The following is a 14275-nucleotide window of genomic DNA, read 5'->3' on the forward strand; positions in this document are numbered from 1 at the left end:
GAAGCTCCCTCGTAAAGGCTATGCCCCCCCCCCAACACCCCTGTCACACTGGACGCAGGAAAGGCCCGTTTATAGTTGAGTGCAGAGGACACGCTCGGCTTGAGCTCACCTAGGAAGCTCCAGGCGGGGGCCGTTCTCTCTCTAGAAAGCAGGCCATCCCTGGGACCAGGCTGGGAAGTGGACAGGCCGCGACACGGTGACTGCTCTTGCCAATTCCAACAGTTCACGGGTCACTGTCCGTCCCCACAGAAAATCCAAACCACTTGTCGGCTTTGTGATGATGGACTCGTAGCAAGTCCTTGGCATTTTTTAGGCAATAAAGGAAATGGGTAAGGGCAGAAGCCCGGGCTCCAAGTCCAGCTCCACCTGCCATCAACTTCTTATGATGGGCACAGAAACGGGTCACTTCTCACGCCCCTTCCCAGGCACGAGGGCCTCTTCTGAAAAGTAGGCTCCCATAGATCATGCCCAAAGCCGTCGTCTGTTCTAAAATGCTAACTAATATGTGGGGATTATACTAACAGAGCAGCTTTTCAGGCCAAGAGAATAGAATCCGAATTTGCCGATGTAATTAATAAACCCTTATATTCATAGAAAGAGTGCTATTCACATTAGACACCACGATGGTGCAGCGGTTAAACACTTGCCTGCCAACTGAAAGGTGGGTGGTTCAAAGCCACCAAAAGCTCTGTAAAAGGAAGACGTGGCCGTTTGCCCCAGTAAAGAGTTACAGCTTTGAAACCTTATATGGCAGTTCTACTCTCGAGCAGGCTGATGGTATTGTGATATAGATACAATGTAATTCATTTTAAATTTATTGTAAATATATATGTTTAAAGCTGCTGTGCTTTTTACGGCACACAAAAAAACAAAATGTAGTCCTCCATTTTGAAGTTATGAAGCATATTTAAACGCACTCTAAAATCTTAAAGGTTTCCTTTGGGAGAGGGGAAAGACATATACGGGCTGTCACTTAATGGTGACAGTAAAATATGCACGTGTCCATCCGTGTTCAGAACGACCTGCTCATTCAGTTTGTTGTAAATTCCGAGGGCCAGCTGCCAGGAATGCTCCACTCGAGTTTTCATGAATTTTCTAGCTAATGAGGTTTGCTGAGCCATCCACACGCGCTCTGGTGACAGCCAGCTTCTCAGCAAACCCCACAGCTCAGCTCCACGGCCTCCGCCTCTCCCTTCATCCTGCAGCCCCAGCAGTGGCACGCCTCGCCTCTCCCTCCCTCTTCACGCATTTCCACTAGTGGCTGCTGGCGGGGGGGGGGGGGGGGGGAGAGGCAGGGCGATGCATTATGGCAGTCTGACTTAAAGACGCTCCCAAATGTCAGAAGACAGGTAACTGGAACCAGAAGGAGATGGGGACTGAACCTAGACACAGTGCCACCTGCCGCAAACCCCAGAAACAAGCTTTGTTATACTTCAATGGTAGCTTTTATGAAATAGATGCTTCGAAGCAGGCTGAAATCCATCTGCTTTAAATCCATCTCTTTCATGTACTGAAAAGGAAGGATGTTACTTTGAGGACTAAGGTGAGCCTGACCCAAGCACCTCCTGTGCACGTGAAAGTTGGACGTGGAATAAGGAAGACGGAAGAAGCCTGGATGCATGGGAACTACGGTGCTGGCGGAGAAGACTGAAAGTACATGGACTGCCAAAACCACCGACACACATCTGTCTTGGAAGAAGAATAGCCAGATGTTTCTGGGGATTGAAGACGGCAAGACTTCGACGTACGTACTTTGACGCGTTCTCAGGTGACACCAGTCCCTGGAGAAGGACATCGTGCTGGGCAAACTGGGGCTGGGGATGGCGATCCAGAGGAAAACCCTTGATGACAGAGAACGACACAGTGGCTTCACCCTGAGGGGCTCAAGCAGAACAAGGGTGGGGAGGGCGAGCATCCGGCAATGGTTCGCCGTTTGGCACAGGGCCGCTGTGAGTCAGAACTGGCATGCCAGCGCCTGGCCACCACAACTCCACGCTGCCTGCCGGCTCCCAGTGAGCCTACAGGACCGGGCAGACCGCTCCTTAGGTCTTCCGAGACGGTGAATCTGAATGGGAGAAAACAGCCTTGCCTTTCTCCCGTGATTCTGCACGTCAGTGCGTTTGCCTTAACCTCTCTAGCAAACACTTTCTTCAGAGACTGGATCTTTCTCTCGAGAGCAGTCCCTTTCCAGCCACGCCGTGTGGCTCTGTCCCGAAAGACGGATTCCTCTCATTTGGGACGGCCTGGGTGGCACAGAAAGTTAACAGCACGACTGTTACACGAAAGGCTGGGGGTTCAAAGCCACCCAGAAGAAAGTGCCTGGGAAGAAAATCCAGGCGGGGCAGCAGCTTCCGAAAGGCCGCCACCTCATAAGTGCGACAGAGCCAAGTTCTACTCTGCAGACACGGAGTCGTCATGAGTTAAAATCCACACCAAGACAAATGGTTTGGCGTTTTCGGGGTGGGGGGGTGGGGGCTGGTGGTGGGCATCTCTAACAAATGAACAGATTTGAGAGGAACCTCCAGTTTCTGTTCCCCTCCCCGCGCCCCCACCCCCCAGGCTGAGTTCTCCCAGAAGGGGAGCCCCGACTCTCCTGAGGCAGCCTCTCTCTCCCCCAGGTGACCAGAGTGCCCACAGCAACACCTGGTGGGCTAGATGGATGCAGCCTCCCTCCCGAATCACAACGTGAGAGCAAGCGCCAAGGACTTAGCATTTTAACACACTTTTCCAAGGTGACCCTATGTAGCCTCAGGTGTGAAAGCCACCTTCGCAGGCTTCAGGCTGTTCACTTGTAGGAGTCCGTGACAAGCCTCTGGCTCCTCTGTACAATCGGCCGCGCTAACACGCAGCGACTCCGGCTTTTTGCCAACACTTTCACGGGCACCCTTCCCGTCTGCCCAATGTGGCTTTGCCTCACTCTGGATTCAGGAACACCAGCCCGTCTCGCCACACCCCTGCCTCGCCCACGTCCCTGCAGCTTCTCCCTCATCCATGCTAACTCCTGCTTCCTCCCCCAGCAGGGCATTCTAGAAGTTGCTCCACTTCTAGAGGCCTCTCTAAGATCACAGTGGACCCACAGGGATCAAATCAGCGGAGAGAGGCCAGGAGGAAGCTCAAGTTCAGGTTGAAGCTGAAGAACGTGAAAACAAGCCCACCAGAGCCCAAGTCTGACCTTGAGCGCAGCCCCACCTGAATTTACAAACCATCTCAAGAACAGATTCGATGCAGTGAGCACCACTGATGGAAGGCCAGGCGAGCGAGCTGGGGTAGGACAGAGGAACACTGTACATGAAGAAAGCAAAAAGTCATTCAAAAGACAAGGAAGAGACAGGAGGCGAGGACGGAAGTCAGAGGAGACACTGACACTTCCTTGAAAACGTACCGCAGCAGAGAGAAAGGGAAGCCGTGATGAGGGAAAAGAGCTGAACAGGTTTCAAAGACACATAAAGTACGGAAATGAAATGCGTAACCAGAGGCAGAGTCAGAAATCCCAGAGAGAACATACCAAGGCTTTCTCAAGTAGAAAGACTGACAAAGAAAAAGACCGCCCCGAGGCGCAGTACTGAAGGATCCCCTAGGTAAACATCGAACAGCGCAGGCAGCGTCAAAAGGAGACGGAAGGAAGACACAGAGTCCAGAATAAGGCCTGGTCTGTGTCCAACCATTTCAGGAAGAAGCATCCGGTGAATAGACGGTGGTGCTGAAGGAAGGCATGGACAACAGACAACTAAAACCTAAATTAATCTGCGGTCATCGAGTGGGTTCCCACGCCTGACAAACCCTACCCAGTGTTTGCCACACTGTCGATGGGCACGAAGCAAACAGCCTCACCTTTCATTGCAGCGGTGGCTTGTGGAGCTGACCTTACGGCTAGCATCCGTGATCTAAGGCTCCGGGAATTCTGCAAAGGGATGCAGCCTTCACTGGAAGTGGGCATGCCTCTAAGCCAAGAAATTTGGAAGACAGCTCCCTGGCCCACCAACTGTGAGAGATACATAATTATGCCAATTCAAAAGAAAAGTGATCCAACAAAATGGGAAAATTACCAAACCATATCATTAACAGGACACCCAAGTAAAATTGTGCTGAAGCTAATTCAAAACTGGCTGCAGCCATATGAGGGGGTACCCAAAAAACCCAGAATCTACCCCCCAAAAGAGGTATGTATTTAATTTTTTTATTATAAAACAAACTTATCTCCTTCAAAAGATTCTCCGTTAGACATAATACATTTTTCAAAGCTGCAATCCCATTCTTGGAAGCACTTTTGAAACTCGTCTGTTTGGATGGCTGATACAGCACCTCCCTCGGTTTTTTCTTCACCTCTTCTACATCTTCAAATCACTGTCCTTTCATGTCCCTCTGCATTCGTGGAAGCAAAAAGAAGTCTCCAGAGCAAGGTCTGGTGAGTAAGGTGTGTGGGGCAAGAGAGGCATGCTGTTTTTTGCCCAAAACTGACGCACTGAGATGGCTGCATGAGCAGGTGCATTGTCGTGGTGGCAAAACCAGTCCCCCGTCTGCCACAAATCAAGCCTTTTTTGTCGCACACTGTTACACAATCTTTTCAGAACCTCTAAACACAAAGCTAGATGAACAGTCTGACCTGGTGGAATGAACTCCAAATGTACTATGAGTTGAAATGTTCATCATTTGGGAAGTTGATGGACATCCAGAATGAGGTTTGTCAATTGACATTTCACCTTCTTTGAAACGAGAAAGACACTTGTAAATTTTAGTTTTTTCCCATAGCTCTGTCCTTGTAAGATGTGTTAAACATCACAACAGTTTCTGCGACCTTTCTCCCCACCCAACCCCCTGAGTAGAAAACAAAATTTCACATCCACAAGCTGTTCTCTTAAATCGGCCATCACACAAAAAAAATGAGGTTTAAGCAAAACTGCTTTCACGAAAAAACTCACTGTGACCAAAGAGAACCTTCCCAGGCAACGCCACTAGATGCACTTACTCAGAGGAAGTTGCTCAATGCTCGCCTAGCGGGAAGAATTCATACTCCCAATTGTGCTCCGCTCCACTCAGCACAATTCCAGGGATTTTTTTGGTTTTGTTTTGGTATCCCCTCGTACATCGACAGGGAGCAGACAGAAATTCAAGGCATATTAAGAAGAATTGATACCTTTGAATAATGGTAGTAGTAACGAATATTGAATGTACCATGGACTATCAGAAAAAAACCAACACACCCGGCCTGGAAGAAGTACAGGCAAGATGCTCCTTAGAAGCAAGGATGGCGAGACTGTCTGACTTGTGTACTTTGGACATGGTATCTGGAGAGACCCATCCCTGGAGAAGGGCGTCATGCTTGGTCAAAGAAGGGCAGCAAACAAGAGGAAGACTCTCCACAGGAAGGACGGGCACAGTGGCTGCCACAATGAGCTTCACCACGCAGACACCACGAGGATGACGCCGGGCCGGGCGGTGTTTCCTGCTGCTGTGTAAGTCGACACGAATCTCAACTGACCGGACGCATCTACCAGTGACAGCAGTCCTCCTGGCGACCATGCAAAAAATCATCTCCACCTCCTAGGGACCCTATCGGACAGAGTAGACCTGTTCCCCTGGGTCTCCAAGACCATGAACCTTTACCTTCAAGTTTGCACTGTAGTACACTGAAAGTACCACGGACAGCCCAAGGAACCGGCACATCTGTCTTGGAAGAAGCATAGCCAGCGTGCTCCCTAGAGGCAAGGATGGTGAGACCCTGTCCTCTAATGCAAAGCCTACATACCCTGGGCATGTTGTCAGGAGAGACCAGGCCTGGAGAAGGGCGTCATGAAGGAGAGCAAGGCTCCTCTAGGTCCTAAAGGGTCGCTATGAGCAGCACCGACTGGATGTCACATAGAGAAGGGGGGCGGAAGGCTGGGACTTACATGCAATGACAAGTTCAGAGGCCATAGTGTACTATGAGTGGTTCAGCGGTGGAGGTGGGGTAGTTTGGGCTCATCAGGTATGTGTATGGTGACGGGGATTTGGCAACACTTATGGACGCTGTTTGCCCAACAGGATGGTCACTGCCACACTGAATAAAACAACAGACTCACTGCCTTCCAGTCGACACCGACGCAGAGCAACCACATATGACAGGTTAGAACTGTTCTGTTTACAGGGGTAGAAGGCAGCCTTTCTCCTCTGAGCTTACCTGTAGTTTCGAACTGCAGACCTTGCAGATCGCAGCCTCACACATAACCACTATGCCATCTGGCTCCTTCCCACTCGCTGAAAATATCCAATCGGCAAATGTGTCCTGACCATTTCACAACAATAATTTTTAAAACCCCTCACTCTGGGGAGTGGGGGGGGGGCGGGAATCTCCCTGTTGCTACAGTAGTTACAGTGCTTGGCTGTGAATCAAATGGCTCGGCGGTTCAGATCCACCAGCCACGGCACTGGAGAAAGATGAGGCAGTCTGCTTCTCCAGCTTTATCGCCTTAGAGTCCCCAGAGGCCAGTTCTCCTCTGTTTCCTAAAGTCACTATGAGTTGGAATTAACTCAATCAGTTTTAGATTTTTCTGTTGTTGTTGTTTGGCTTTACAACTTCAGAATCAGGAGATTAGGAAAACAATACATAACCCACTGCCATCGAGTCGATTCTGATGCATAGTGGTCCTGCAAAGGGTCTCCGAGGCTGTGACTCTTTCCCAAAGAGCGGCTGGGGGATTCGAACTGCTGAGCTCAAGGTGTCACCCACGCTGAAAGCAGGGCTCCATAGGAATCCCAACAGTGACTTCAGCTAACCCTTCCTGCACCCTCCCATCCAAGGGTGCCCACCAGCTGGAGCTGGGAGGCTACAAGCCAACGGAGGCAGTGCCCCCATGGGATGCCCGGAGATAGGCATGCAATAGAGACCGCACAAAGACAAGCGTCGGAGAGGCACGTGCAGGAGGGTGCCACGCTCCACAGGCAACGAAGGCCAGAGCTCAGGACACGGGCAAGGACATTGAAGACAAGTGCCCGTGAGACAGGGCGCAGAGGCCTGAGACAGTGGGAGAACAGGCCGCCTTCCTCACAGCATCCCAGCCCCGGCCACATGCTCACCCTTCTGAGGGGGTCGGCCCCACCGACACACAGAATGGGAAGGGGGAGGAGGAAGGAGAAGAGACCTCTCCCAGACTGAACGCCTTCAATGTGACCGGCAAGGCTCTGACATCAAGACGGTCACTCGTTCCCTCAGAACTCATTCGTAAAACAAGCAGAGGAGGAAAGCTACACTGCCGACTTGTTTATTTCTTTCAAAACTGTTTTATTGGGAGCTAATCCAGGCCGATCACTCCGCAGTTCAATCCCATCCAGCGGTATTGCAGAATGGCTACCACAATCCGTTTCCAAACACTCCCTTCCTTCTTGAACTCCCTGGCATCAGGCCCCTTTACCTCCACCCGCCCCCAAACTGATGCCCCCAACCCAAGAAAGTCTTCCTCTACTTGCTGTCCCTACTGGTTCATCAATAATACGACTGGGGTATATTGATAAGCTGGGTTTCTAGAACACAACTTCAAGAGGGCGACCCCCAATGACAAAACACATCTGAGAAAAATCCCTGAAAGAACAAACAAAAAACACAGAAGGTGTTGAAAACTAGATCCGCCCTAAAGTGCATCAGAGGCCGGGATCAATTGACAAGGTTTTAACCATCCGGGCCAGGCTGGTTACTTGATCTCCTACAGCAGGGTGTCAAACGGGAGGCCCACGGGCCTACTGCGGCCCCCAAGGTCATTTTTGTGGCCCACGATGGTCTGAAATAAAATGTAACGGGGGAATTATGTGTACAGTATTGTCTCAATCTCTCCTGAGTGCTATTTTCTTCATACAAATTTTTTTCTATTTTCATTTTATTTCACAAAAATTACCTTGGGGGCCACAAAAAATTGCCTCGGGGGCCGCATGCAGCCCGCGTGCCGCCAGTTTGACATCCCTGTTCTATGGTCATCTCTCCAGTGCACTCTATTTGGTAACCCGTTTCTTGCCATCTATCCACAATAGAGGAAATCAGATCAAAAGGCACCGAATGCTCCCGACCAGACAGAAACCCCTCCGAGTTACAAAACGCTGCACCTGTGTGAAAGGCAGAGGGGAAAACTTCACCAGCTTCGGGCCATTTCCACAAAGTTCTGGTGGCGTAGCAGTTACGCATTGGGCTGCTAACCGCAAGGTCAGAGTTCGAAACCACCAGTGCTCCGTGGGAGAAAGATGAGGCTTTCTACTCCCATCAAGAGTTGCCGACTCAGAAACCCACAGGAGCAATTCTACCCTGCCCTACAGGGTCACCCTGAGTCAGAATAAGCTCAATGGCAGGGAGGTGAGGGAATAGCAAGAAATCTCACCAAAGTTGCTGTCATGGAGTTGATCCCGACTAGCAGCGACTTTACATGGCAGAGGACCCTCGAAGTCCTCAAGCAGTATCGAGTCCTTCCCCACCCCGACAATGGAGCCCCTCAATACAGAAAGGCACTAGGAGAGTGGGGTCCCAGAGACACAGCAGATTCCAAGTGAGGACCTAAAAGACCTTGTCACCTGGCCCATGGAGACGCCTGGAAAGCTGCAGTCCAGGCTGCTACCCACTCTACAGACTTCTCACATGGAGCAGAGCTGGCCCGTTTCCAGCCAGACCACACGTGCCCCAAGCAGAGCACAGCTGAATCCGGGGTCAGGGTCCAAGAAAGGCCCACTCACCTTGACCTTCCATGGGCAAACTCAAAACCAGATACTTCCTGCTCTCTACTTATTCGCAAGTAGCTCATACAAATAGAAACTGTGAAATTCTAGACTGTTTCTATTAGAAATAAAACCTAACTCTCTGCCACAGTCTAGACGCCACTGGGCAGTTACACACCTTTCCGTCAGGCGTCCCAGCTTCTTTTATAAAAAATAATACAGAGAGGAGTTTAAATGATTCCTCCCCTATCAGATTAATGGGCTGGAACATGATATAATTTCTAAGGATCTTTCCCATAGGTTTATCTAAGATTTTTTTATTGCACTTGGGGAATATCAGAGGGACAAATTCCATTACCATGGGCTCAAAGGACTTTGGTTTGTGCTACACCCAACAACAATGTTGAATAATGTTACATTCAAATTGTAAGCTGGCTATCAGCCGATTCATTCTCCCATCCCTTCATTCATTCAGCAAGTGCTTATCCTGGTGGTGCAGTGGGTTCTGAGTGGGCTGCCAATGACCAGGTGTGCAGTTCGAAACCACCAACTGCTCCAAGGGAGAAAGATGTCACTTTCTACTCCCGTGGAGACCATAGGGGTCGATGTCAGTGAGAATTGACTCGGGTGTGGCGTTTGGTGCAGGGACTGCCTCTCTTCCTGATGTCTTAAGATTTTTGTCTACCCCTCCAAGACCTCCCAAAGGAAGCCAATGGAAAAGGATGAAGCAGGCTGTTCATGTGCTGTTATTGGTGTTAGGTGCCATCTACTCAGTGCCAACCCACAGCTACCCCTGCACAACACAACACAACACTGCCCGCCCTGCAGCATCCTCACAATCGGTCCTATGCCTGAGCTCACTGCTGCCACCACCATGCATGGGAGGCCATTGAAAAGACCGTGGCTTGAGTCAGGCGCACCTTAGTCCTCAGAGTAACATCCCTGCTTTTCAACACTCTGAAGAGGTCTTGTGCAGCCGATTTATCTCACGCAACTCGTCTTTTGATCTCTTGACTGCTGCTTCCGTGAGCTGTTCGTTTAGGTACCCGGATAAAGAGCAATGGCCGAGTAGCCAAGAAGCATGACACCCATCCTCAATGTAGTCTTTCATAAGATCCATACTGTCCCTGGTGCCCGGTGTCCTTGCCCAGGAAATGGGAGAATTCATTGGCCACTCCCATCTCCCAAGTTATTCCACTGCTGTGAATTCCAGGACCCCATGTAACTGTCACGTCCTTGGGCCATGCGCAAGGTAGCTTTCTCCCATGCGCAAGGTAGCTTTCTTCTTGTAAGATGATGCACAAGCAGCAATTGTGCCAAAGCAAAGTGGACCGCCCTCGAGTTGATTCTAACTCACCGGGACCCAACAGGACCAAGCAGAATTTCCCCCTCTGGGTTATTTTTACATAACTAAAGAACCTCCTTTTCCCCTCACAGAGCGGCTGGGGTACCACAGACCTTGTGGTTAGCAGCGTTGTACATGGTCCATTACACCACCGGATATTAAAAAATACCCCCAGTGTGCCCCCCCCATATGCCCCCACACATTGTTAGACACAGATGGTTGAGCAATGGGCTGCTCAACACAAGGTTGGCAGGTCAAACCCCCTCCCCGCCTCCCCCGGGTACCTTGGAAGAAAGGCCTGGTGGTCTGCGTGAGGGTCACAACCTGGGGCAGGTTTACTCCCAACCCCTGGGGCTGCCATGAGCGGAGCTGACTAGAGCCCCACTCACAACAACGTAAGTTGATTTATGTTTAACCCCGGGATCTGGAGAATGTCTGCACCGATTTAATTTGTAAATGGTCTCAACAAATCGAGTCTTCTGCATCTAAACTGTCACCCAAGTCACTTGAGGAGGACTTCGCTGATTGCTACAGACACCTCACTCCAGCCCAACTTACTGAGCTCGGAGCAGGACACCCATGCGGAGCAAAGCTTTCTGGGCTGAGTTTCCGGCGACCCGCTCTTCCCTCAAGGACAGAGGCGAGGTTTTCGGCTCCTTCCAGAGTTACAGCCGCTGAAGCCCACAGGGGAATTCCACTCTGCCCCATGGGATTGCTATCAGTCAGCGTGGACTTGATGGCAAGGAGTTGGGTTTGGTTTTCGGTCTCCTCTCTCAACCAATCACTGCTCGACATGAAAACCACCGTGCTGACAGCCCTCCACAGACTGGGACACACCCCCGATTCCCACCCACGAATCTCCACCCTCAGATTCTTCCACATCATCAAGAAACCACCTAAAGGCAATTTGAACAGCCAGGCCGTAGCCCTCTCCTATGCACGGCCTTCAATGGAAACCCTGCCCCCAAACCTTGCTTTTTGCTAGAATGTTCTTGTTTAAAGAATCCCCTTCATTCTTCACTAATTCAGGGGACCTTTACTGTTAGTCTGCCATGGGATCAGGGTACAGCAGTCAGGAGAAACTGAGGTAGGGTCACCGCTAGCCCATACTCGGAGAAGGCTCTCTGCTGACGTGCTACATTGTTGTAAGCTGACTCTGAGCTCCTCGGGAGGAGGCTTTGCCACTGATTCACTAAGATCTCACATTGTCGGTGTTTTCATTGTTCTCGTCCATCATTACACAAAAGAACCAATGCTCTCCACCAAGTCTTCCTGGCCTGTACACTCCAACAACCAAGAAATATGCTGTTAGAATCCTACCAGTCTTGTTACTCCGCTATTTAAACATAAAAAGCTTAAAGAGGATCAGGAAGCATCTTAAAGGGAAACACACACACACACACACACACACACACACACACACACAAAGTTCTCTTTGCCCTTCCCAAAAGACAAACCCAGAAGCGCACATTTTCGATGCAGCGCCTACGTCTGAAATATTGCTAGCATATGGTCTGCACTCCTAAGATAATATGGGTGCCTGTTTTTGTTTTTAATGACTTAAATCTAGTTGACAGGGAGTTGGAGATGGCCAGGTGGCAGCAAACTAGCTGAGAGGAAGTACTAAGAGGTGGAAGAAGGGAGAACATGATGGTGGGGCAGGGGGAGGCAAAGAGAAACAGAGGAAGGCTCTAGGAAGCAAAGCTATAGATAGAGGTATTAACAAAGGTGCATACTTATATAAATACATTAGTCCATAAAAATAGAGGTATTGGCCTATGTTCAGGTATTTATAAAGCAATACACTGAGGTTGCAGACAGGTCTTGGGCCTCGGCTTATACCCTCCCTCAATCCAAGAACACTTTGTTCTAACAAACTGTTATTTTGTGATGCCCTCCTCCCCCCAAACACACACACACACACACACACACACACACACACACATGATTGCTGAAGACAAAATGGGTACATAAGCAAATGTAGTGAAGAAAGCAGAAGGTGCCCGGCTATTAAAAGATATAGCATTTGGAGTTCTAAAGGTTTGAAGTTAAACAAGCAGCCAGCCAACAGTGAAGCAACAAGCCCACATGGAAGAAGCACACCAGCAGGTGTGATCATGAGGTGTCATCGGGACCAGGTAACAGGCATCAGAAGATTCATAACAAATAACAAACGAATAAACAAAAACAACTTGTTGAGAACAAGGGGACAGAGACCCAATGCCCATATGTAGACAATGGAACATTCCCCCCACAGAGGGGTCAAAAGGAAGGGATGAGTCAGTCAGGGTACAGTAGAGCACAACATTCCTCTGGTTCCTTGAGGCTTCCTCACCCACCACTGTCATGACCCCAGGGCTGCTTCCCACTCTGGACTGGACCGGAACATGCACACAGGTATATAGACAAGAGATAAAGCGCACAACAAACGGAAGCCAGGAGCAGGAATGGGAATAGCGGTACCAACAGGTAGGGGGAAGAGGGGGGAGAGGAGGGTTGGAAGGAGGAACCGACTGCAATGAATGAAACATAACCACGCACACCCCTCCAGGGGGAGGAACAACAGAAACCAGGGGGGATGGGAGACAGGTCAGTGTGAGATATGAAAATAATAATTTATAATCTATCAAGGGGCCGTGTTGGTGGTGGGGTGAAGAAAAGAGGAGCTGATCCCAAGGGTTCAATAGAAAGTAAATGTCTAGAAAAGAACGATGGCAATATATGTACACATATGTCGGAGACAATTGATGTATGGATTGTAATAAGAGAGTTCTAACAGCCCCCAATAAACTGATTTTTTTATCTCAAGATATAAAACGCCATGCCCGCTGCATTTGGGGGAACAGGAGTGTGTGAACAACCAGGAGAACTGAACCCCAGGACCTCAACCCTGAGCGAGGAAACGTCTTGTCACAAGCCAAGTGTCACCACGTGGCCACCAGTCCAGCTGCTGCCAGAGGGCAAGCGGGGACACACACACACACACACACACACACACACACACACACACACACACAATTTTTAAACACAGCAAGATCCACCCCGCCCCGCCAATTAAATAAAGTTACCCTTTCCCCCCTTCTTTTCTTTAAGCCAGCTTGGGAAGTCACCCAGATTAAGTTTCGCGGTTGCTTGAAGAGCGCATTACCTGGGCACCCACTCCCATCCCTGCAGGCGCCCGTCAGCCCGCACTTGCCAGGAGGGGAGCGGGCTCTCGCTGTTCTGGGAGCGAGTGGTCCCTAGAAGACCACCGTGTGGGCTTTCGCTGCCTCCCTGCAGCCCGCCCGGTCCAGGACGGCCAGCGAGCGTCCGTCAGATGTCCCTCCCGGACCTGGGTTCTCTCCCCGGCGCCCGCCCCGGGGGCCCAGCAGACACCCCGGACGAGTCCCCGCGCGCCCGGAGCGCGTCGCCGCCGGCTCGGGAGTCCGGCCGGGGTCGCGCGGCGCAGCCAGGCCGCCACCCGGGACTCTGCGGAGTTCCTCCGCCCCCCGCCCCCCGCCCCGCGCCCGCCGGCCGGGCGGCGCCCGAGAAAATGAAAGCGCCCCGGGCGACAGCCCCCGCTGCCCCCGCCCGCCCCGGGACCCGGACCCGCAGCCCGGACCGCTGCCACCTCGCCGCGCCCGGGGGCGCGCGTGCGGAGCGGGGGAGGGGACGACAAGTTCCCGGGGTCAGGTCCCGCGGCGGGGAGTGGCCCTCCGAGCGCAGCGCCCCGAGCCTGCGGACCGGGAATCGGGGCGCGCTCCCCCGGCGTCCCGCAGCCCCCCGCGCCCCTGTGCTCGCGGGGCCCTCACCTGGTGGCCTGGACGCTCTCCGGGCACGGCCGGCCCACGCCCCGCTCCTCGCCGCGCCCCAGCCCTACGTGCTCGGCGGCCCGGCCTCGGTGCCCTCGGAGCGCGCACTCGGCGGGGACGAGCGCGGCGCCCCCTCCCCGGCTCTCACCCCGCCCCGCCCCACCCCCACTCCACCCGAGCCCGCCCCGCGCCAATCCCCGGGACAATCCGAGTCCCGACGCGCAGGCCCGGCGTCTGGGGAGCAGGCGCCCAGCAGCCGGGGCGCAAACGCCTCCCTGCAAGTTTAAGGACCGGGACTCCTAGAGCTGATGCTGCCCAGAGCCTCCAGCAGGACCCGCCGTCCCCTGCCACCACCAGCAAATAAAGACCCGGGACGTGGCACCGACCGTCCAGGGGAACGTGGACACTGGAGCGGGTCATTGCATGGGTGAAGAGAAGTGAGACGGCGAGGAAGAGGGGGAGAGGCAGG

At 52.0% G+C, this 14275-nt stretch overlaps 1 protein-coding gene across 2 annotated transcripts in view; it reads right to left on the reverse strand.

Moving 5' to 3' along the window:
- The window catches only part of TIAM2 (TIAM Rac1 associated GEF 2), a 273644-nt gene extending 259739 nt beyond the window's left edge, over window positions 1–13905 (reverse strand). The window contains exon 1 of one of the 2 annotated variants that reach the window (XM_075554342.1): window positions 13807–13905. The gene's annotated coding sequence lies outside the window, so the exon portion shown is untranslated. The remainder of the gene's footprint in view (window positions 1–13806) is intronic. The other variant, XM_075554343.1, reaches the window with a different exon arrangement.
- Window positions 13906–14275: the final 370 nt, after the last annotated feature.

Source organism: Tenrec ecaudatus, chromosome 7 (genome assembly GCF_050624435.1).
Source record: "Tenrec ecaudatus isolate mTenEca1 chromosome 7, mTenEca1.hap1, whole genome shotgun sequence".
NCBI lineage: Eukaryota > Metazoa > Chordata > Mammalia > Afrosoricida > Tenrecidae > Tenrec > Tenrec ecaudatus.